The sequence below is a fragment of the Danio rerio genome, chromosome 10, assembly GCF_052040795.2.
Source record: "Danio rerio strain M-AB ecotype USA chromosome 10, GRCz13ab, whole genome shotgun sequence".
NCBI lineage: Eukaryota > Metazoa > Chordata > Actinopteri > Cypriniformes > Danionidae > Danio > Danio rerio.
This window is the reverse complement of record NC_141030.1, coordinates 1,195,001-1,217,500: the sequence shown is the minus strand read 5'-3', so window position 1 is coordinate 1,217,500 and position 22,500 is coordinate 1,195,001. Positions and strand designations below refer to the sequence as shown.

Below are 22,500 nucleotides of genomic sequence, written 5' to 3'. Positions count from 1 at the left end.
CCACACGTGAATTCTGACCAATCAACAAGCAGTTTAGGAAATATGTTCAACAACATCTGGCCAATGAGAGATGTGGGTTTTGTCAGATGACTGCATTTTGGTTCGTTTCAACTGGTTCGGACCAAAGCCAGCAGTGTGGTGTGAAAACGACCCAAAGACGGCAGAAGATGCAACGATGTATGTATTGCGCTTGGTCCGGACCAAATCAAGCGAACTACAGATGTGAAAGCATCCTAAGAAAATAAGGAAAATTCTTTTAGACTATGCATTTCAGATTGTTTTTCCCCTCCTTAAAATATAAATATATAGTTATATTATATGCAGGGCCGGCGCGTCCATAGAGGCGACCTAGGTGGCTGCCTAGGGCGGCAGTATAAAGAGGGCGGCATCTGCGACACCTCCCTTACCACCCGCATCCTCAGTTGTGTCCGCGACACCTCCCTCACCACCCGCGTCCTCAGATATATTCGCGCATAGACCTCAGAATAGAGAGGGCGGCGTCAGCGACACCTCCATCAGCACCCGCGCGTCCTCAGTTATATCCACTCATAGGGCGGCAGAATAGAGAGCGCAGTGTCTGCGACACCTCCCTCCCTCAGCACCCGCGCGTCCTCAGTTATATCCGCGCATAGTGCGCTGGAAAAGAGGTCCGCAACACCTCACTTCATTTTCATAACCGGTCACTTTCGTTTTTTACATTGGGGTTGAGGGCGGCATGATCGTCCTCTGCCTAGAGCGGCAGTTCAGCTTGCTCCGGCCCTGATTATATGTTATATTATTATAATCAGACTTGATCAAAACAGTCAGCAGAAACACTTTGATTGACATTCTGCCTTTTGTATGTGTCATCAGAGGGGGAAAGCCCCGCCCACTAGTGCCCATCTCCCCTCGTTAGCATAAGCAGCAGCCCTGAGTGAGAAGCAGCCGTCTGTCCATTAGCCATTAGAGTGTTTGAGCTGCTAAAGATAACGTCAGCATAGACTAAGAGGATTATAGATGTGGAGCTTTAGATTTGACCATTTTCACTCACAACAATAGTCCTGTTTTTAATCTGCCACTATGCTGATACACAGGCATGTGTAGCTCCGCCTTTCTTCTGAAAAGAGCACAGTCTCATTTGAATTTAAAGCGACAGTCAACAAAATGCAGCAATTAGGACCAAAGCCTAAAAGGGTCAGCTTTAGAGAGTTATACAACAACAAGCTGAAACTTCACACACACACACACACACACACACACACTAGAGATATCAGAGACGTATGAAGTTAAACTTTGCAATGATTACACATATCAGATGTTCTGAACTGTTTAATTATAATCCAGACTCTACATTGCAGATCCCGAGCTGTGACTACTGCAGATTACGATATCGACGCTGAAGCGATATACACTGCGCACAGACACACGAGCGCTGCAGGGAACAGACCATAATCCGGTTTGAACTCATAAATCAGGCTGACAGATTTACAGACGAGCTTCCTCTTAGCTTTCAATAAAGTCGTATCACGGCGGAAGTGTTGATGTGTGTGAAAACGGCTCCATAAAATGTCAATATCGATCACGTCTCCTCTTTATTTCACCTCAACAAAGTCACACACGGGCCTGACAGATGTGAGGAGGTAAAAACAGTATTTCTGGAAGTGCTTTAAGGCTCTTTGACCTTTTATTATGCGCTTCCTGATGCCAAATGGGCTCGGTATTGAACCAGGGGTCGCATCCGCCGAGAAAGTGACTGTTTTAAAGCGATCTGACTGTAAATCATGCAGATCCTCCTCTCCGCTTTGGCAGATGGAGCAGAGGATGATCTAACACTCTCAGGAGTGCACTGAACTGAGATCAGCATCTGCAGTCATGTGACCAATGCATGACCAATAACAGCTCATCACAAGAGATCACAAGAAAGATCAACATATTTTATAATCACGTTAGTTTTAACAATAACAAATTTAATAGTTTAATAAATAATAATTTCTTTGTCTTGATGACAGCACATAATATTAGACTAGATATTCTTCAAGACACTAGTGTTCAGCTTAAAGTGACATGTAAAGGCTTCACTAGGGTAATTAGGGTAAAGTTAGGGTAATTAGGCAAGTCAATGTATAACAGTGGTTTGTTCTGGAGACAATCCAACACTAATATTGCTGAAGGGGTGAATAATATTGACCTTAAAATGAGTCTAAAACAATTAAAAACAGTTTTATTCAAGCCCAAATAAAACCAATAAGACTTTCTCCAGAAGAAAATATATTATAGGAAATACTGTAAAAAATTCCTGAATCTGTTCAACATCACTTGGGAAATACTTGAAGAAGAAAAAGTGCATATTACGCACGCATATATATGCAACACAGTGGCACAGTAGGTAGAGCTGTCACCTCACAGCAAGAAGATCACTGGGTCGAACCTCGGCTCAACTAGTCTCAGTTGGTGTTTCTGTGTGGAGTTTGCATGTTCTCACTGCGTTCGTGTGGGTTTCCTCCGGGTGCTCTGGTTTCCCCCACAGTGCAAAGACATGCAGTACAGGTGAATTGGGTAGGCTAAATTGTCCGTAGTGTATGAGTGTGTGTATGAACGAGTGAGTGGATGTTTCCCAGTGATGGTTTGTGGCTGGAATGGCATCCGCTGTGTAAAAACGTGCTGGATAGGTTGGCGGTTCATTATGCTGTGGCGACCCCGGATTAAAAAAGGGACTAAGCCAACAAGAAATTGAATATTATGAATGAATGAATATTATATCCTTTATATATATATATATATATATATATATATATATATATATATATATATATATATATATATATATATATATATATATATATATATAAGCTATGAGCTCTTAACCCCTATAAAATAATACAAACTTGTGTTTTTGTGTTATGTACTTGTGTTATGTACCAAATGTGCATACGCATTGCATAATAGATAAAAAATATATATAAATAAAAAAAATAAATGTATAATATATTATATATGGTAACACTTGACAATAAGGTTCATTAGTTAATGCATTTACTAACATGAACTAATCATGAACAACACTTGTACAGCATTTATTAATCATAATTGAACATTTACTAATGCATTATTAACATCCAACTCCATGCTTGTTTACATTAGTTAATGCACCGTGAGCTTTTTCATTTTAAAGACCTATAAAAGAGTGTATTCTTTACCATAAACTTGAAATTACTGAATCTACACATAGCAGCCAGATTAAATGCTCATTTTTAAAGGACATTTCAAACGGCTTTAAGAGATTTTTGCAACTGAACTCTTCATATATATATATATATATATATATATATATATAATATAAATTATTAAATATAAAATTATAATTTATTTATTTATTTATTTATTTATTTATTTAATCAAAAATGCAGTACATATTGTAAAATTGTGAAATGAATTTTCAGCTTCATTACTCCAGTCTTCAGAGTCACATGACCTTCAGAAATCACTCAAATCACTTAATTATTATTCTTATTATTCTTCTTCTTATTTTTATTATTGGTAATACTAATACAAGCTCTAATGACTGGAGTAAAAAATTAGTTTGAAACTACATTCAATAAGAAAGAAGTTATTTAAAATGTTTAATAAATATTTAACATTTTATTTTACATTCAATAAATGCCGCCTTTATGAACAGAATCATAAAAAATAAATAAAACAGACCCCAAACTTTTGACCGCTATTCATTCATTCATTTTATTTTCGGCTTAGTCCCTTTATTAATCTGGGTTCGCTACAGCGGAATGAACCGCCAACTCATCCAGCACATGTTTTACACAGCGGATTCCCTTCCAGCTGCAACCCATCACTGGGAAACATCCATGCACACTTATTCACCACAGTCAATTTTAGCTTACCCAATTCACCTGTACCGCATGTGTTTAGACTTGTGGGGTAATCTGCACTGTGTAGAGCGCTAGAGAAATAAAGATGACTTCAACAGAGCTCACACACTCTCACTGCGGCTGAACATCATCATCAAACCACCAACAACACTAAGACGGAGCCCGGCGAGGCGGAGGCGTCTGATTCTCGGTAAAGTTAAGACGGAGAATGATGAATTATTGCTCATAATTTGATTTATGCTGCCTCTAAAAATAAGATAGAGAGGATGAGATCCTGCACTCGTCTGCTGATCAGACATGAGGACTGCAGATCACCAGCAGTTTCCCTTTCATGATCCTCCATTACTGTTTATCCATCTTTAATGAGCGTGTGTGTGTCTTTCTGTGTGTGTGTATTTAGGTCTACGTGTTTGAGGTGTGTCTTTGTGTATGTATTTAGGTTTGTATGTATGTGTGTGTGTGTTTGTATGTGTGTGTGTTTAGGTCTACATGTTGAGGTGTTTCTGTGTGTGTTTGTTTGTGTGTTTACGTTTGTGTTTTTGCATGTGTGTGTGTGTTTGTGTGTTTGTGCATCTAAGTTGTGTGTGTTTGTATGTGTGTGTGTGTGTGTGTGTGTGTGTGTGTGTGTATTTAGGTCTGTTTGTTGAGGTGTGTCTCTGTGTGTGTATTTAGGTTTGTGTGTTTGTATGTGTGTGTGTTTTTGTGTGTGTATGTATCTAAGTTGTGTGTGTTTGTATGTGTGTGTGTTTAGGTCTACATGTTGAGGTGTTTGTGTGTGTGTGTGTGTGTGTGTGTGTGTGTGTGTGTGTGTGTGTTTGTGTGTTTATGTTTGTGTGTTTGCATGTGTGTGTGTGTTTGTGTGTGTGTGCATCTAAGTTGTGTGTGTTTGTATGTGTGTGTGTGTTTGTGCATCTAAGTTGTGTGTGTTTGTATGTGTGTATTTAGGTCTGTTTGTTGAGGTGTGTCTCTGTGTGTGTATTTAGGTTTGTGTGTTTGCATGTGTGTGTGTGTTTTTGTGTGTGTATGTATCTAAGTTGTGTGTGTTTGTATGTGTGTGTGTTTAGGTCTACATGTTGAGGTGTTTCTGCGTGTGTGTGTGTGTGTGTTTAGGTTTGTGTGTTTGCATGTGTGTGTGTGTGTGTGTGTGTGTATCTAAGTTGTGTGTGTTTGTTTGTGTGTATGTGTATTTAGGTCTGTTTGTTGAGGTGTGTCTCTGTGTGTGTATTTAGGTTTGTGTGTTTGCATGTGTGTGTGTGTTTTTGTGTGTGTATGTATCTAAGTTGTGTGTGTTTGTATGTGTGTGTGTGTGTGTGTGTGTGTGTGTGTGTGTGTGTGTGTGTGTGTGTGTGTGTGTGTGTATTTAGGTCTGTTTGTTGAGGTGTGTTTGTGTGTGTATTTAGGTTGGTGTGTTTGTATGTGTGTGTTTAGTTGTGTGTGTGTGTGTGTCTGTGTTTAGGTCTATATGTTGCGGTGTGTCTGTGTGTGTGTTTAGGTTTGTGTGTTTGTGTTTGTTTGTTTGTGTGCGTGCACGCTTAGGAGTGCCCACTTGTGTTTGGTTTAAGTGTGTATGTGTTTAGTTGTGTGTGTTTGACTGTGTGTGTGTATTTACACAAACACACACACACACACACACACACAGACGCACACGCATACAAACTGCATACAAACACACACACTTAAATACATACACACGCAGACACACCTTAACACGCAAACCTAACCACACACAAACACACACACACACACACACACACACACACACACACACACACACACACACACACACACACAAACAAACCTAAACACACACGCACACACACACACACTGAAGGAAACTCAGCTGATGACGCTTTAACACAATGATGTGGTGTAATCAGTGAAATGACAGAGAGACGTAGAAGACACAAAATCAATGAGGATTACCCACAAATCCACTGGGCACTCGGCCTGCCAAGGTGTTTATATGTGGCCAATGAACGACTACAGCAAACAGACCAGCCGAAGCCAGATCAGAGTGTGTGTGTGTTTTATGGCAGATGTATCAGGTGTGTTTAAGACCTCGAGCACGAGTGTGTCTGCATGTGTGTGTGCATTTATTTAGACCTGTATATGTGTGTTTGTATTGAGATGTGTCTGTGCCTGTGCATTTAAGCCTGTGCATTTAAGCCACACACACACACACACCATCATCAGCAGCAGGATGACTGCTCTCTGACTGGTGAAGGTGTTTTACTCTGCCGTTTCTCCACTCATTACAGTCTGACTGACACCGAGACGCTCAGAGCAATAATTGGCAGATTTATTAACGGACGGAAATTGCCACGTGTCAGTCGTTAAACGCGTTTCTCTCTGGAGGAAACGAGACACCGAGAAATGAAGATTCCAGATGAAGGAGACTCGATAAGACTTAGTTGCCATGGCGTTGCTATGAGGTTGCTAAGGTGATCTGAAAATTAGAGGTCAGTGGGTTTTTCATGTTTTTGCTGAAAGTCTTTCTCGCTCACGAACGCAGTGGTGATTAAATATAGTTATATTACAATAGCTGTGTTTCTTCACTTGTGGAATAAACACACACAAAAAACTGAAAACAATAAACACAAAACAAATCATTAAACACAAAACACAGTTTACATTATGCATATTACAAATGAAAGAATCTATACAGTAAAATAACAGACAAAGCAAACAAAACTAAACAAACTAAACTAAACGAACAAATAGTGAAACTAAACTAAACTAACGAAACAAAACTAAATAAAAAAACAAAACAAACCCATAAAACAAAATCAATAAATACAAAAGCACAGTACAACAACCTTTAAGACTTTTCAACGTTACATTCACATCCATGATGCCAATCTCCCGTTCCACCACATCCCAAAGCTGCTCTATTGGATTGAGCTCTGGTTACTGTGGAGGCCATTTGAGTACAGTGAACTCATCGTCATGTTCAAGAAACCAGTCTGAGATGATTGAGCTTTATGACATGCTGCGTTATCCTGCTGGAAGTAGCCATCAGAAGATGGAGACACTGTGCTCATAAAGGGATGGACATGGTCAGCAGCAATACTCAGGTAGGCTGTGGCGTTGATGCTCAATTGGTACTAATGGAGCCAAAGAAAATCTCCCCCACACCATTACACCACCACCACCAGCCTGAACCGCTGATACAAGGCAGGATGATCCATGCTTTCATGTTGTTGAGGCCAAATTGTGAGCCGAGCATCCGAATGTGTCAGCAGAAATGGAGACTCATCAGAGCAGCAACGTTTCTCCAATCTTCTATTGTCCAGTTTTGGTGAGTCTGTGTGAATTGTAGCCTCAGTTTCCTGTTCTTAGCTGACAGGAGCGGCACCCGGTGTGCTCTTCTGCTGCTGTAGCCCATCCGCCTCAAGGTTGGCCGTGTTGTGTGTTCAGAGATGCTCTTCTGCAGAGCTCGGTTGTAACGAGTGCTTATTTGAGTTACTGTTGCCTTTCTATCAGCTGGAACCAGTTTGGCCATTCTCCTCTGACCTCTGGCATCATCAACAAGGCATTTGCGCCCACAGAACTGCCGCTCACTGGAGAGTTCCTCTTTGTCGGAGCATTCTCTGTAAACCCTAGAGATGGTTGTGCGTGAAAATCCCAGTAGATCAGCAGTTTCTGAAATACTCAGAGCAGCCCGTCTGACAACCATGCCACCTTCAAAGTCACTTAAATCCCCTTTCTTCCCCATTCTGATGCTCACTTTAAAGTGCAGCAGATTGTCTTGACCATGTCTACATGCATAAATCCAGGCTGATTAGAAATTTGCGTTAATGAGTAGTTAGATGTACCTAATAAAGTGGCCGGTGAGTGTATATATATATTTGAAAATTTATGTTAAAATATATCCATTTATTTATTATTTTTACCTTAGCTAGAACAGATTGTACAAATTGTAAAAATGTTGTCCATGATAAACAGATTGGTTTATTCAGACGGTGGAGGACCGATGTGTTTGTGTGTGTGTGTGTGTGTGTGTGTGTGTGTGAAGACACCAGCCGCTCGCTCTGATTAGCAGATACTCCTGCACTCGTATTCATGAAGGAAATTAATACAAGTGGTCATTATACAAATAGGCAGAAGCATTAGGAGACAATTATTGTTTGTGGCTCCATCAAGAGAAGCTGACATCAATTTAATTTAGAGCAGCTGCACACGCGCATGCATGCATGTGTGTGTGTGTGTGTGTGTGTGTGTGATGGTTAGATGTCTCTGTGTGATTGAGGATGAAGGAAAAACCTGCATTAATATTTAATGGCGTGCAGTAATTGCTTTAAATGACGGCAGCATTTAAATAATCTTGAGTCTGATCAGATCAGGGCGAAGAGACGCATTCAGAGTCAACCGGACGTTACTGACTGCAGTCATGTGATCAAACCTCATGTGGGAAAAACAGGAAAATATTTTAACTAAAGACCTAAAACACCTGACACATTTGCACATACATTCATTCATTCATTCATTCATTCATTCATTCATTCATTCATTCATTCATTCATTCATTCATTTATTTATTTATTTATTATTTATGTATTTATTAATTTTTTTATTTATATTTTTACTTGTATTTGTATTTATTTATTTATTTATTTATTTATGTTTTTTTATTTGTTTGTTGCTTTATTTTAACAACTGATCATTTAGTTTTATTGTTTAGTTGTAATTATTATTATTATTATTATTATTACTACCATTATCATCATCATCATCATCATCATCATCATCATTATTATTATTATTATTATTATTATTATTATTATTATTATTATTATTATTATTTAGCTACAGTAACCTATTGATAAATTATTATTATTATTATTATTATTATTACTACTATATTATTATTATTATTATTAATAATATTAATAATATTATTATTTATTATTATTGTTGTTATTGTTGTTATTGTTATTATTATTATTATTATTGTTATTATTATTGTTATTTTTATTATTATTATTATTATTATTATTATTATTTAGCTGCAGTAGCCTACTAAAATAACTGATATAACTGTTTGAGACTTCTACTTGTTAGTAATTATTCTATAATTATTCATGTGATTTATTAATTTAAATAAATAAATAAACAGTTTTTCCTTCAGTGTAATAGGCACATCTACAGTCTCCTCAGTGTGAGCTGCAGCAGATCTGCACAGTTCCCAGGAAAACCTCGAGTATGAATCAGACAGATATTGGGTTTCCTAAAGTGCTTTTCCACTCCAGCATTTACAGTGATAAGAGCAGCTCAGGTGATCAGAGGAGCTCTCAGAAACACTCAATAGAGCATGAACACACTCACGGCTCAAACACATGCATGAACACTGAGGTCAGAGGACAGTGTGTGTGCTACAGACTAGTCAGTAGATGTAAACTAGCGTCCAACACAAACTGTAAAACTCTACAGCAATAATAAAGACAAAGAGCAGAAAGGAAAACTCCTTCACAATCCACACATTCACAGATGCAAATGCGTCTGAATCTCTCGCACTGCGTTTCTGAATTATTCACATGCCAAAAACATTATCACGTTAATTGGGAGACATTTCACAAACACACACACACACACACACACACACACACACACACACACACACACACACACACAAGCTTGTTTGAGTCGTGAGCAGCTCAGATCTACTCTCGATTATAATAATAATAGTGGAAAAACAACAGAAATCAGAAGCGCTGTTATTATTTCATGTGGGGAAACCGACAGTAAGCTGAAGGCCAAAGCACTCGCCGCTGAATCAAATATGGGCGCGCACACACACACACAAACACGCACACACACGGCGGAGAATGCAGAAATCACAATCTGCAAATGCCAAATCACAGGCCGACAGTCACAGTGGGCGAACACACACACATAGAAATATTGAATAGCGTGTGTGTGTGTGCGTGTGTGAGAATGTGATTAATAGGTGTTGAGAATTGAGGCTGCAGGTACAGCATCATCATTCTCCCAGGTCATCTCACAAACACAGACACAGACAAACACACAGACAAAATAAAATATCGTGGGGCATGTCGTGGATGAAAGTGAAGATCGTGGAGCAGATTGTAAGCGAAAGTGAAAACAAGGGGTTGGTACACGGACGAAAGTGAAGACCATGGGGTGGATGAAGGTTAAGACTGGGGGTTGGATTGCAGATGAAAGTGGAAACAAGGGGTAGGACCGCAGACTAATGTGAAGACACTGAGGCAGATTGCGAATGACAGTGAAAATCGGTGGTTGGATCGCAGCGGAAAGTGAAGATCGGGGGTTGGAACATGGATGAAAGTCAAAACCAGGAGTTGGATCGCAGATGAAAGTGAAGACTGTGGGGCCAATCGCGGATGAGAGTGTAGACAGTGGGGCAGATTGCGAATGAAAGTGAAAACTGTGGGACAGACCGCAGATGAAAGTGAAGACCGTGGGGCGGATCTAGAACCAATGTGAAGACCGTGGGGCAGATCTTGGATGAAAGTGAAGACCGTGGAGCAGATCTTGGATGAAAGTGAACACCGTAGGGCAGATCTTGGATGAAAGTGAAGACCGTGGGGCAGATCACGGACGAAAGTGAAGACCGTGGAGCAGATCTTGGATGAAAGTGAAGACCGTGGAGCAGATCTTGGATGAAAGTGAAGACCGTGGAGCAGATCTTGGATGAAAGTGAAGACCGTGGAGCAGATCTTGGATGAAAGTGAAGACTGTGGGGCAGATTTTGGATGAAAGTGAAGACCGTAGGGCAGATCTTGGATGAAAGTGAAGACCGTGTAGCAGATCTTGGATGAAAGTGAAGACTGTGGGGCAGATTTTGGATGAAAGTGAAGACCGTGGAGCAGATCTTGGATGAAAGTGAAGACCGTGGGGCTGATCTTGGATGAAAGTGAACACCGTAGGGCAGATCTTGGATGAAAGTGAAGACCGTGGGGCGGATCACGGACGAAAGTGAAGACCGTGGAGCAGATCTTGGATGAAAGTGAAGACTGTGGGGCAGATTTTGGATGAAAGTGAAGACCGTAGGGCAGATCTTGGATGAAAGTGAAGACCGTAGGGCAGATCTTGGATGAAAGTGAAGACCGTGGAGCAGATCTTGGATGAAAGTGAAGACTGTGGGGCAGATTTTGGATGAAAGTGAAGACCGTAGGGCAGATCTTGGATGAAAGTGAAGACCGTGGAGCAGATCTTGGATGAAAGTGAAGACTGTGGGGCAGATTTTGGATGAAAGTGAAGACCATGGGGCGGATCGTTGATGAAATTGAAGACCGTGGGGCGGATCTTGGATGAAAGTGAAGACCGTGGAGCAGATCTTGGATGAAAGTGAAGACCGTAGGGCAGATCTTGGATGAAAGTGAAGACCGTGGAGCAGATCTTGGATGAAAGTGAAGACTGTGGGGCAGATTTTGGATGAAAGTGAAGACCGTAGGGCAGATCTTGGATGAAAGTGAAGACCGTGGAGCAGATCTTGGATGAAAGTGAAGACTGTGGGGCAGATTTTGGATAAAAGTGAAGCCCGTAGGGCAGATCTTGGATGAAAGTGAAGACCGTGGGGCTGATCTTGGATGAAAGTGAAGACCATGGGGCGGATCGTTGATGAAATTGAAGACCGTGGGGCGGATCACGGATGAAAGTGAAGACTGTGGGGCAGATTTTGGATGAAAGTGAAGCCAGTAGGGCAGATCTTGGATGAAAGTGAAGACCGTGGGGCTGATCTTGGATGAAAGTGAAGACCATGGGGCGGATCGTTGATGAAATTGAAGACCGTGGGGCGGATCACGGATGAAAGTGAAGACCGTGGGGCAAATCACGGACGAAAGTGAAGACCGTTTGGCAGATTGTGGATGAAAGTAAAGACCTTGGGGCAAATCGCAGATGAAAGTGAAGAACTTGGAGCGGATTGTGAATGAAAGTGAAAACCAGGAGTTGGATCAAAGATGAAATTGAAGACCGTGTGGCGGAACACGAACTAAAGTAAAGATCATGGGGTACATCACAAACGAAAGTGAAGACTGTGTGGAGGTAAGTGGATGAAAGAGCAGAGCATTGGGTGGATCAAAGACGAAATTGAAGATGGTGGGGAAAAGTATGGGCAAAAGTGCAGACTGGGAGTTAAATTATGGACGAAAGTGAAGACCATGGGGCGAATCGCAGATGAAAGTGAAGACCATGGGGCGCACCATGGATGAAAAAAAGATTGTGGGGCAAATTGAGGACGAAAATGAAGACAGCGGGGCGTATTGCGGACAAAAGTGAAGACGGTAGGGTGAATTGTGGATGAAAGTGAAGACTGCAGGGTGCATTGCAGACAACAGTGATGACAGTGGAGCGGATCACGGATGAAAGTGAAAACTGGGGGTTGGGTTGCAGATGAAAATTAAGACCGTGGGGTGAATTGCAGGCAAAAGTGAAGACCGTGGGGCAAATTGTGGACCAAAGTGAAGATCGTGGGGAGGATTGCTGACAAAAGTAAAGACCGTGGGGCGGATTACAGACAAAAGTGTACACACACACACACCTTTTGCATATGCTTTTCTGTTAGTCTGCTGTTCTCAACAATGGCAAGTAGCCAGGTAATAATCAGGATAATGTACATCCAGCCGGCTGTTATCCCAAAATAAACCCTTCAGTCTTAATCCACAGCTGCTGATAAACCTCTCATGCTTTATTCGGCGATAACAACCGTCTGTACATTATCTCTTATATATCTGACTTGAAACAGGTCCTGATACATACACACTCACATAAGCACATGGAAATGTTCCAGCAATATGTTTTCGCACAGTTTGTGTCGTGACTTCATTAATATTGCATACTGTTTATAATGTCTCCCTTCAGACGCACACTTTAACACACTGTAAAACTGCAGCTAATGAGACAGAGGAGAGTCACAGTCTCACAGGCAGACAGAAAGAAGCAAAACAAAGAAAAAGAAGTCTCTAAACACATCTCCAACTTTAATCAGAGACTATAGAATACACAAGATGTGTCACTCGTATATCTTTAAATGGGGAAAAGTGTGATGGTCAATGTGGTGAATGAAGCCCCGCCTTCTAGTGCAGGAGCCAATTAATGATCACTATAGACTGATTATTCACCAGGGGGAGGCGCTGAACCCAGACGTGTGTTTTCACGACAGTTTCTGCAGCTTCATTTTTATGGATCCTCTATGGGTATGGAGCTTAAAATGTGCCAAAACCAGAATTTTAACTGTGTTCATTTGATTTAAATGCAATTTATTTATCATTTTAATAAACACTACGTATTTTTCATGAAGCTACTAAAAGCAACATCAGCTCAGTTACTTCTACAAGTTTGATGTGAGTGTTTTTTAGTTAATTCTGCGCTGTCTCTTTAAGATGAAATCTCTTCAAAATGCAGCACAATGGCTGTGGTGTCCAGCGGGCCGGTTTTCCCGTCTCCTGCGGGTGTTTTTCAGCTGTCTGGCGTCTCCTGAATGAGTGTTTTCTGTGCGTCTCTGCAGGACCTGCTTCACCCAGAGCTGCAGAATCAAAGCCTCAGTCATGGAGACGCTCAGAGGACACTCCAGCCACTGTGTGTGTCTGTCCCACAGCAGACTTTCACAGAAAACACTCAACACACACTGCAATAGACCGATCTGGTGGTTCGGTTCGATTGTGGTTATCGTCATTGATTCGATTCAGTTCAATATCACCATGCACTGCATCCACAATTCACTCACTATTTGCTCTCCCTTAGTTTTATCCCCCTCAACAGTTTTATGCAGCAGACGCCCTTCCAGCTGCATTCATACACGGGGAGAACATGTACTGTAACTCCACACAGAAATGCCAACTGGCCCAGCCAGGACTCGAACCAGCGATCTTCTTACTGCTTACAGCGACCTTCTTCTTAAAAGCACTAACCACTGAGCCATCGTGCCACCTGAAATAAAACTTCTCTGAAAAAAAATGTACATTTAGTTTTTATTTAAAATCGAAGTACTAAATATAAAAAAAAGATAATAATAATAAAATATATATTTTTAATAAATTAAAAAACAATAATACAATAAAAAACAATATAATTATGGAACCTAAAACAGATATAAAAAATTGTATATGCAAAAAGAAGCATGTTTTTTTTTTGTTTAATTGTTTGTTTGTTTGTTTGTTTGTTTGTTTAAATGTACATTTAGGTTTTAATTTGGCTTAAAATTAAAGAAAAAAATATATAAATTAATGTTTTTTTAAATCTCAAATAAAAACAATAAATTAAAATAAATTGTATTTTTATTTTAAAAAAACACTTTAAAAATACTATAAATATATATATTTAATAACGTAAAAAACAATAATAAAATAAAAATTACTAAAAAAATTCTGAAACCTAAAAAAGATACAGAAAAAAACATAAGAAAGAAGCATGTTTCTTTTTTTGTTCTTTGATTGTTTAAAATAAAATAAATCCTATCTAGAAATAAATACAGAAATGTGCATTTAGGTTTCAATTTTTGTTTAAAATTAAAGTACTAAAATAATAATAAAATATAAATTATAATGAATGTTTTTTTAAATCTCAATTAAAAAATAATAAATTAACATGAATTTTATTTTAATCACTAAAAAAACAATAACAACATTTTTAAAATGCAGAATGGAATGAACCACCAACTATTCCAGCATATATTTTATGCAGCGGATGCCCTTCCAGCTGCAACCCAGTACTGGGAAACACCCATACACACTCATGCACTATAACCAGTGTAGTTGATCAATTCCCCTATAGCGTATGTGTTTGACTGTGGGGGAAACCAGAGCACCCGGAGGAAACCCACATGAACATGGGCAGAACATACAAACTCCACACAGAAATGCCCACTGACCCAGCCGAGGCTCGAACCAGCGATCCTCTTGCTGTGGAGCAACAGTGCACAACCACTGAGACACCGTGCCGCCCACAAAAAATAGCATTTCTCTAAGAAAATGTTTAATTTTAGTTTCCCGGTATCATCAGCTCTAATTTCAATATAATTTTTGCAGGATTACTCTGCTTCAGCACTAAAATCAGCACAAACTCGAGTGCAAAGCAACATTCAGAAACCTCATTATTGAGATGAGCAACACTTCCGTCACATTTCATTCACAGGTGACACAAACAACGTCTCTGAGCACAACGCTGATATAATGATAATAATAATAATAATGCTCCTCTCCTACATGCCCTGTTGATTATATTTCTGAAAAACACACCGCGCGAGTGTCTTGTGTTGTTGTGTAATGTCAATCAGAGTTAAAAAAAAAAAACTGCTCCAATTCATCATGTAAAAACACAAAGCTCCAGACGCTAATCTCAGATTAACAAGAGAGTCATTACCGTCGCTCTGCATTTTTCCGCCGGTTTATCTCAGATGTAATGTGGCTCATGCTTCCGCTACTGAAACAAGAGTCGCTCAAGAAAAGCTGCAAACAATTAGATGCGGAGCATATTTGTTCACGAGTGGGAAACCACAGAACAAATGCGGAGGAGAAGACCAACACGTGCTCCAAATAACAAAGCGAGACGACTGTAGACGATTAGCGAACAGGCTAATCCAGGTGCAGGATCCAGACGCACGAGGATGAGCAATACACACTCTTTATATTCACAATGAACAGCAGCATCTGCTGAGGAGAGATAGCACACGTCTGACCGCTTCATACACACACACACACACACACACACACACACACACACACACACACTGTTCAGCATTTACATACAGCAGCTGTAAAAACACGGGGAAATCTACAAACATTCAGAAAAATATATATTTATATTAGGCTATATAGGCAACAAGGGGAGAAGAAGGTCACTGGTTCGAGTCTCGGCTAGGTCAGTTGGTGTTTCTGTGTAAAGTTTGCAAGTTCTCCCCGTGTTTTTGTGGGTTTTCTCCGGGTGCCCCGGTTTTCCCCACACTACAGACACATGCACATGTGTATGAGTGTGTGTGTGTGTGTGTGTGTGAATGAGTGTGAATGGCTGTTTCCCAGTTATGGGTTGCAACTGGAAGGGCATGTGCTGTGTAAAACATATGCTGGATAAATTGGCAGTTCATTCCGCTGTGGTGACCCCTGATTAATAAAGGGACTAAGCTGAAGGGAAAAGAATGACTGAATGAGGCAACAAATGCATTATAATAATCTACAAACACAACAGAAGTATAATTAGATAATTTCACAATATTCTCATTCACTCATTAAATTTTCTTCAGATTATTGCCTGATTTATAAGGGTTGCCACTGCAGAATGAACCGCCAACTAGCTTCTCAATATTTCTTCATTATTTTGTTCATGCAATGCAAGTCAATAACAATCACATCAGATCTAACGGCATGATTATTATTCTGAATGCATCTGTACTCTGAGTAAAGAACTCAATCTGCCAGTAGGAGGCGCTAACAGTGATTGAGTCTTTCATTCAGTTGATTCATTCAAACTGCTGATTCATTCAGAAAGTCAGTAAATGGCTCTCTTATATCTGAACTATTGAATCAGTCGCCAGCTCCATTCATTTATCTTCACAATCATTCACATTTTCCTTCCATCCTTCCATTTTATATCCATTCATATCCTCCATCCATCAATTCTTCATTTTTCCATCCATCCATCCATCCATAATAAATAATGTGGTCAATCAGTCTATCCATTCGATCTTGTGTCCATCCATCCATTCATCCATCCAATCTTAAGCCCATCAATTCATCCATTCATCCATCTTTCCATTGATCCATCAATTGTTCAATCCACCCATCCATCAATTCATCCATCCATCCATCAATTTATCCATCATCCATCAATTCATCCATCCATCCATCCAATCTTGTCAATCAATCTATCCATTCAATATTGTGTCCATTCATCCATCCATTTATCCATCCATTCAATGCATCCATTCATCCATCAATTCATCCATAAATTCATCCATCCATCCATCCATCCCATCTTGTCAATCAATCTATCTATTAAATATTGTGTCCATCCATTCATGCATTCATCCATCCATCCATCCATCCATCCATCCATCCATCCATCCATCCATCCATCCATCCATCCATCCATCCATCCATTTTATATCCATTCACACATACATCCATCCCCCATCCATCAATTCTCAATTTTTCCATCCATCCATCCATCCATCCATCCATCCATCCATCCATCGATCCATCAATTGATCTGTCAATTGATCCATCAATCCATCCATCCAATCTTGTCAATCAATCTATCCATTCCACCTTGTGTCCATCCATCCATCCATCCATCCATCCATCCATCCATCCATCCATCCATCCATCCATCCAACCATTCAATCTTGTTTTCATCCATCCATCTATCCATTCATCCATCAATTGATCCATCCATACATCCATCCATAAATCCATCCATCCATCCATTTCAATCAATCTATCCATTCACTATTTTGTCCATCCATCCATTCATCCATTCATTCATCCACCCATCCATCCATCCATCTAATCTTGTCAATCAATCTATCCATTCACTATTGTGCCCATCCATCCATCCATCCATCCATCCATCCATCCATCCATCCATCCATCCATCCAACCATTCAATCTTGTTTTCATCCATCCATCTATCCATTCATCCATCAATTGATCCATCCATCCATCCATACATCCATCCATCCATCCATCCCAATCAATCTATCCATTCACTATTTTGTCCATCCATCCATCCATTCATCCATGCATTCATCCACCCACCCATCCATCCATCCATCCATCCATCCAATCTTATGTCTATTCATCCATCCATCCATCCATCCATCCATCCATCCATCCATCCATCCATCCATCCAATCTTGTCAATCAATCTATCCATTCACTATTGTGCCCATCCATCCATTCATCCATGCATTCATCCTTTCATTAATCCATGCATTCATCCATCCATCCAATCTTATGTCTATTCATCCATCCATCCATTTATCCATGCATTCATCCTTTCATTAATCCATGCATTCATCCACCCATCCAATCTTATGTCTATTCATCCATCCATCCATTTATCCATCCATACATTCATCAACTCGTCAATCCAACCATCCATCCAATCTTTTGTCCATCCATCCATCCATCCATCCATCCATCCATCCATCCATCCATCCATCCATCCATCCATCCATCCATCCTTAGCTTTATAGTTTGAAAAAAGTGTATTTGTGTGTCTCTAAATGGTTGTCTCTGCTGTATAAACGCGAGCGGTTCTGTGTGTCTGTGTGTTCACGCAGCACTGCGGAGGACGAGAGCACAGATTCAGGCACGTAATGAGAAGAATAACAAGTCAGGAATGAAATTACATGGATCACGCAATGCAATAAGAGCCCTTTCTCTCTTGGAGAGCGTAAATAGGACGCCGCAGGCCCGTGAACGCACACCGCCAGCCGCAGGTCTGCTGTTAATGACATCCTGCACAAGCACACGGCCTTCTGGGTAATTACATCCAGAGAGAAAGAAAGAGCGAGGGAGAGCATGCAAATAAAATCACACTATTCAATTTATTTCACTCCGTTTGTGATTAAGAAGTTGCTGAAGTATCAGTGTTTGTACTTGTCGCTTCTGGAGGAGCAAATGACATGAGAAACAGACGCAAAATCACTTCTAAAGCTCTTACTGACTCTGTTCACCTCTTTATTCTCTGAAAACCTTTCAAAAGACTGAGGAAAAATACTCTCGCAACATCCTGATGTCATTCTGCTCAACAGGGCTGCATTTTATTGGATTTTAAGATTGTTATATCTATATAATTAGCAGTTTTCAGAGTGAATATATGTAAAATGTCTAATATAATCACCCTAATATTATGATTTGGTGTTCAAGAAACATTTCTGACTATTATCAGTGTTGGAAACAGCCGTGCTGCTTCAGATTTTTGTGATTGAAATCATCTGTAATATTATAAATGTATTTTTATCAATCTAATGCATTTACCTGCATACTATAATAATACTAGAACTGTCTTGACCCGTACTTTAAAGTTGATTATACTGTATATATCATGACATTTACAACTACAGCGTACTGTAGTGAGCTGACAAACTGTGATAAATATTGTAGAATGTTTAGTTATTTCTACAGTAAACTGTGGTGTAATGTAGTTTAATATACACAATAGTTATTGAAAACTAGTGTTACCATAGCAACAATGTAATTGCCACAACCGATTAATTACTCTAGTTGTTGTAACCATAGCAACAATGTAATCACCACAACATATTAATATAGTTGTTGTTACCATAGCAATTGAAGTATCACCACAAAATATGAATAACTATAGCTGTTCTGTTACCATAGCAACTATAGAATCACCACAACAGATTTATTACTAAAGTTGTTGTTACCATAGCAACTATAGAATCACCACAAGTTAATTATTACCGTTGTTGTGTTACCATAGCAACAATAAAATCACCATAACAGCTTAATTACTATTGTTGTTATGTTACCATAGCAACAATAAAATCATCACAACAGATTCATTACTATCATTGTTGCGTTACCATAGCAACTACAGAATCACCACAACAGATTAATTCCTTTCGTTGTTGTGTTATCATAGCAACAATAAAATCATCACAACAGATTAATTACTATCGTTGTTGCGTTACCATAGCAACAATAAAATTACCACAACAGGTTAATTACTATCATTGTTGTGTTACCATAGCAACAATAAAATCACCACGACAGGTTAATTACTATCGTTGTTGTGTTATCATAGCAACAATAAAATCACCACAACAGGTTAATTACTATCGTTGTTGTGTTACCGTAGCAACTATAGTATCACCACAACAGATTAATTACGATAGTTGTTGTTACCATAGCAACTATAGAATCCCCACAACAGATTCATTACTATCGTTGTTGTGTTACCACAGCAACAATAAAATCACCACAACAGGTTATTTACTATTTTTGTTGTGTTACCAAAGCAACTATAGAATTCCCACTACAGATTAATTACTGTAGTTGTTGTGTTACCATAGCAACTACAGAATCACCACCACAGATTAGTTACTATAGTTGAAGTGTTAACATAGCAACTATGAAATCACCACAACAAATGAGTTGCTATAGTTGTAGTGTTACCATAGCAACAATAAAATCAACACAACAGATTAATTATTATCGGTGTTCTGTTACCATAGCAACTACAGGATCGCCACAGCAGATTAGTTACTATAACATATTCTCAGTCAGTATACGGTGAAACTGGTCACATCCACATTAATTATACAATCCTAAAATATTATTTAGCATCGCTGAAGCAACTTCTTTAAGGTAACATGTTATATGAAAGCATTATTTATAACACGTTCATCATTCATAGGAGGAGTTCTTTTAGATCATTTCTGTAAATCAAAGTTAATTATGTGGTGATTTATCTCAGATCTGGCCAGTTTGGCTCTGTAATGAAGAGTTTATTAAACCCCAGTGGAGCGACCGAGTGTTCAGTGAGCTTCCAGAAGAAGAGGAGTGGGCGGCCGTCGTGTTTGGAGAGGTGCATGCTGGGATACGCTGGTCATCTGCTGGCTATGGCTGAAATCGCCCCTACGGCCTTAAAAACTCAATGTCCATCTAAAAACTGGACACAGCTTGCACAACCTACTGGATTGAGCCTATAATCCTTGCACAACCAACACTTTAATCTGTTATCTCTTTTAATAGTACCTAATTTTAACATGAGATTTTGGAAATCAGATCTAAATTTAGCAGGAACAGTCGGATCGGGTAGAAAATAGGGTGGGTTGGGCAGCAGGTGAATGAAGACTGAATATACGGCGGGAACGGTCCGGTGCGGAATAAAACCTTCAGTCCTGCGCAGATCTCTACTGTGCTTACCCTATTAGCAGATTATTTTGCTTGTTTTAAAGGGTCACGAATCACCAGAACACATGTGTTGAGCTGTTGACAGTCATATACGTGTCCCACACTGCTATAAACACTATTAGGACAAAGATATCTCACTAAAAAGTGAACATTGGTTGTTTTTGTGTTATTTCGAACAGATTCCTACTACCGGTTTGAAACAAATTTTTAAAGCTGCGTCACAGCCATGAGATCTTAGCGTGTATTCCAGCGTGTAGACTGGACGTCTGTACCTGGGAGTTCCTTATTACGTCTCTGAGTGTGCTGTATTAATGCATGAGTAAGGCTTGGTTCAAACCCATCAGCGCACTCTATTGTGTATGCACTGCAACTTCATTAACATGCATGCTAGCTTCGAAGACTGTACCTGAAACAGTGTTCAGATGGCAGAGAGACGCCACGTTATGTTGCCAAAAGAAGGGGGAAAAGAACATGAAATGTTTGGAGTTACGGGTCGTCAGTGTTGTGTTTATAATGTGCTGCAGTGAAGGTTTTGTTTTCATTTTCTCTCTATGAGAGCACTGCTGGACTCACGTGTGGATCAGTGCACGCGAAGCGCGGCAGAAATACGTTTGTACTGAAAATTTTTTACCCGAGAGCGTCTCTCATCTGGAAATGGTGAAATCCGGATTTGCTGCTTGTCTCCTTTTAATAAAGACGTGACTCCAGGTTTGGTAAGTGTGTGCGATCAGCGCCCTTTCTTAGTTCATTCAGATGGCAAAGTTATAGCTTGTATGGTCAGCTGTACTCTTTCAGTGTTTAAAGACAGACCTTAGTCAAAATGATTTCTAAGTTACTCAGTTTACATTAACATCACTACAATATTATGGACTGAAAGATCCGGTGTAAATCCTACTCTCTAAACAGGGCCGGAGCAAGCTGAACTGCCGCTCTAGGCAGAGGACGATCAAGCCACCCTCAACCCCGATGTGAAAATGAAAGTGACCGGTTATGAAAATGAAGCGAGGTGTCGCGGACCTCTATGCGCGGATATAACTGAGGACGCGCGGGTGCAGAGGGGGGTGTCGCGGACACCGCCCTCTCTTTTCTGCCGCCCTATGCGAGGATATAAATGAGTTAGGGCGCACGGGTGTCGCGGACCTCTTTACTGCCGCCCTATGCATGGATATAACTGAGAACGCGCGGGTGCTGAGGGGCATGTCGCGGACACCGCCTTTTCTATTGTTTCGCCTATGCGCGAATATAACTGAGGACGCGGGTGGTAAGGGAGGTGTCGCTGACGCCGCCCTCTCTATACTGACGCCCTAGGCGGCTGCCTAGGTCGCCTCTATGGACGTGACTCCAGATTTGTCTAAACACGTGAACACTTTAAACAAACTAATACCGACTGCTGGTTTAATTTTCGGCACATTCTGTGACAGGATAGTCTACACACACATGGCTTTCTGACCTGCCGAGTGCATCTGAGTTACCGAGAAATGCAGAGGCTTTTTCTCTTATACGACGTGCGTTATCAAACATCATTGAACACACTGTCTTTCTCCCCTGCATGCGTGTTTGTTTTTCCTCGGTGAAAATCAGCACATGCCCAAATGGGAACTCCCATTTTTATTCAAATCCTTCCCCTTTTCCCTCCCCCGACACTCCCACCCAAACCGAGCTAGACACACCCACTTTCCTGACTTTTTCCAAACTAGAGGTGTGAAAACACCCTGCTGAAACGGGAGATTTCATGGCCCTCTAGAGGAAAAACTCACTTCATTTTGACTCATTAT

General features: G+C 40.1%; 1 protein-coding gene across 6 annotated transcripts in view; it reads right to left on the bottom strand.

Annotated features, from left to right (window-relative positions):
- Positions 1-22,500, bottom strand: part of unc5cb (unc-5 netrin receptor Cb) — a 263,540-nt gene that overhangs the window by 44,378 nt on the left and 196,662 nt on the right. The window contains exon 1 of one of the 6 annotated variants that reach the window (XM_087269539.1): positions 15,207-15,574. The gene's annotated coding sequence lies outside the window, so the exon portion shown is untranslated. 6 annotated transcript variants of the gene reach the window in all.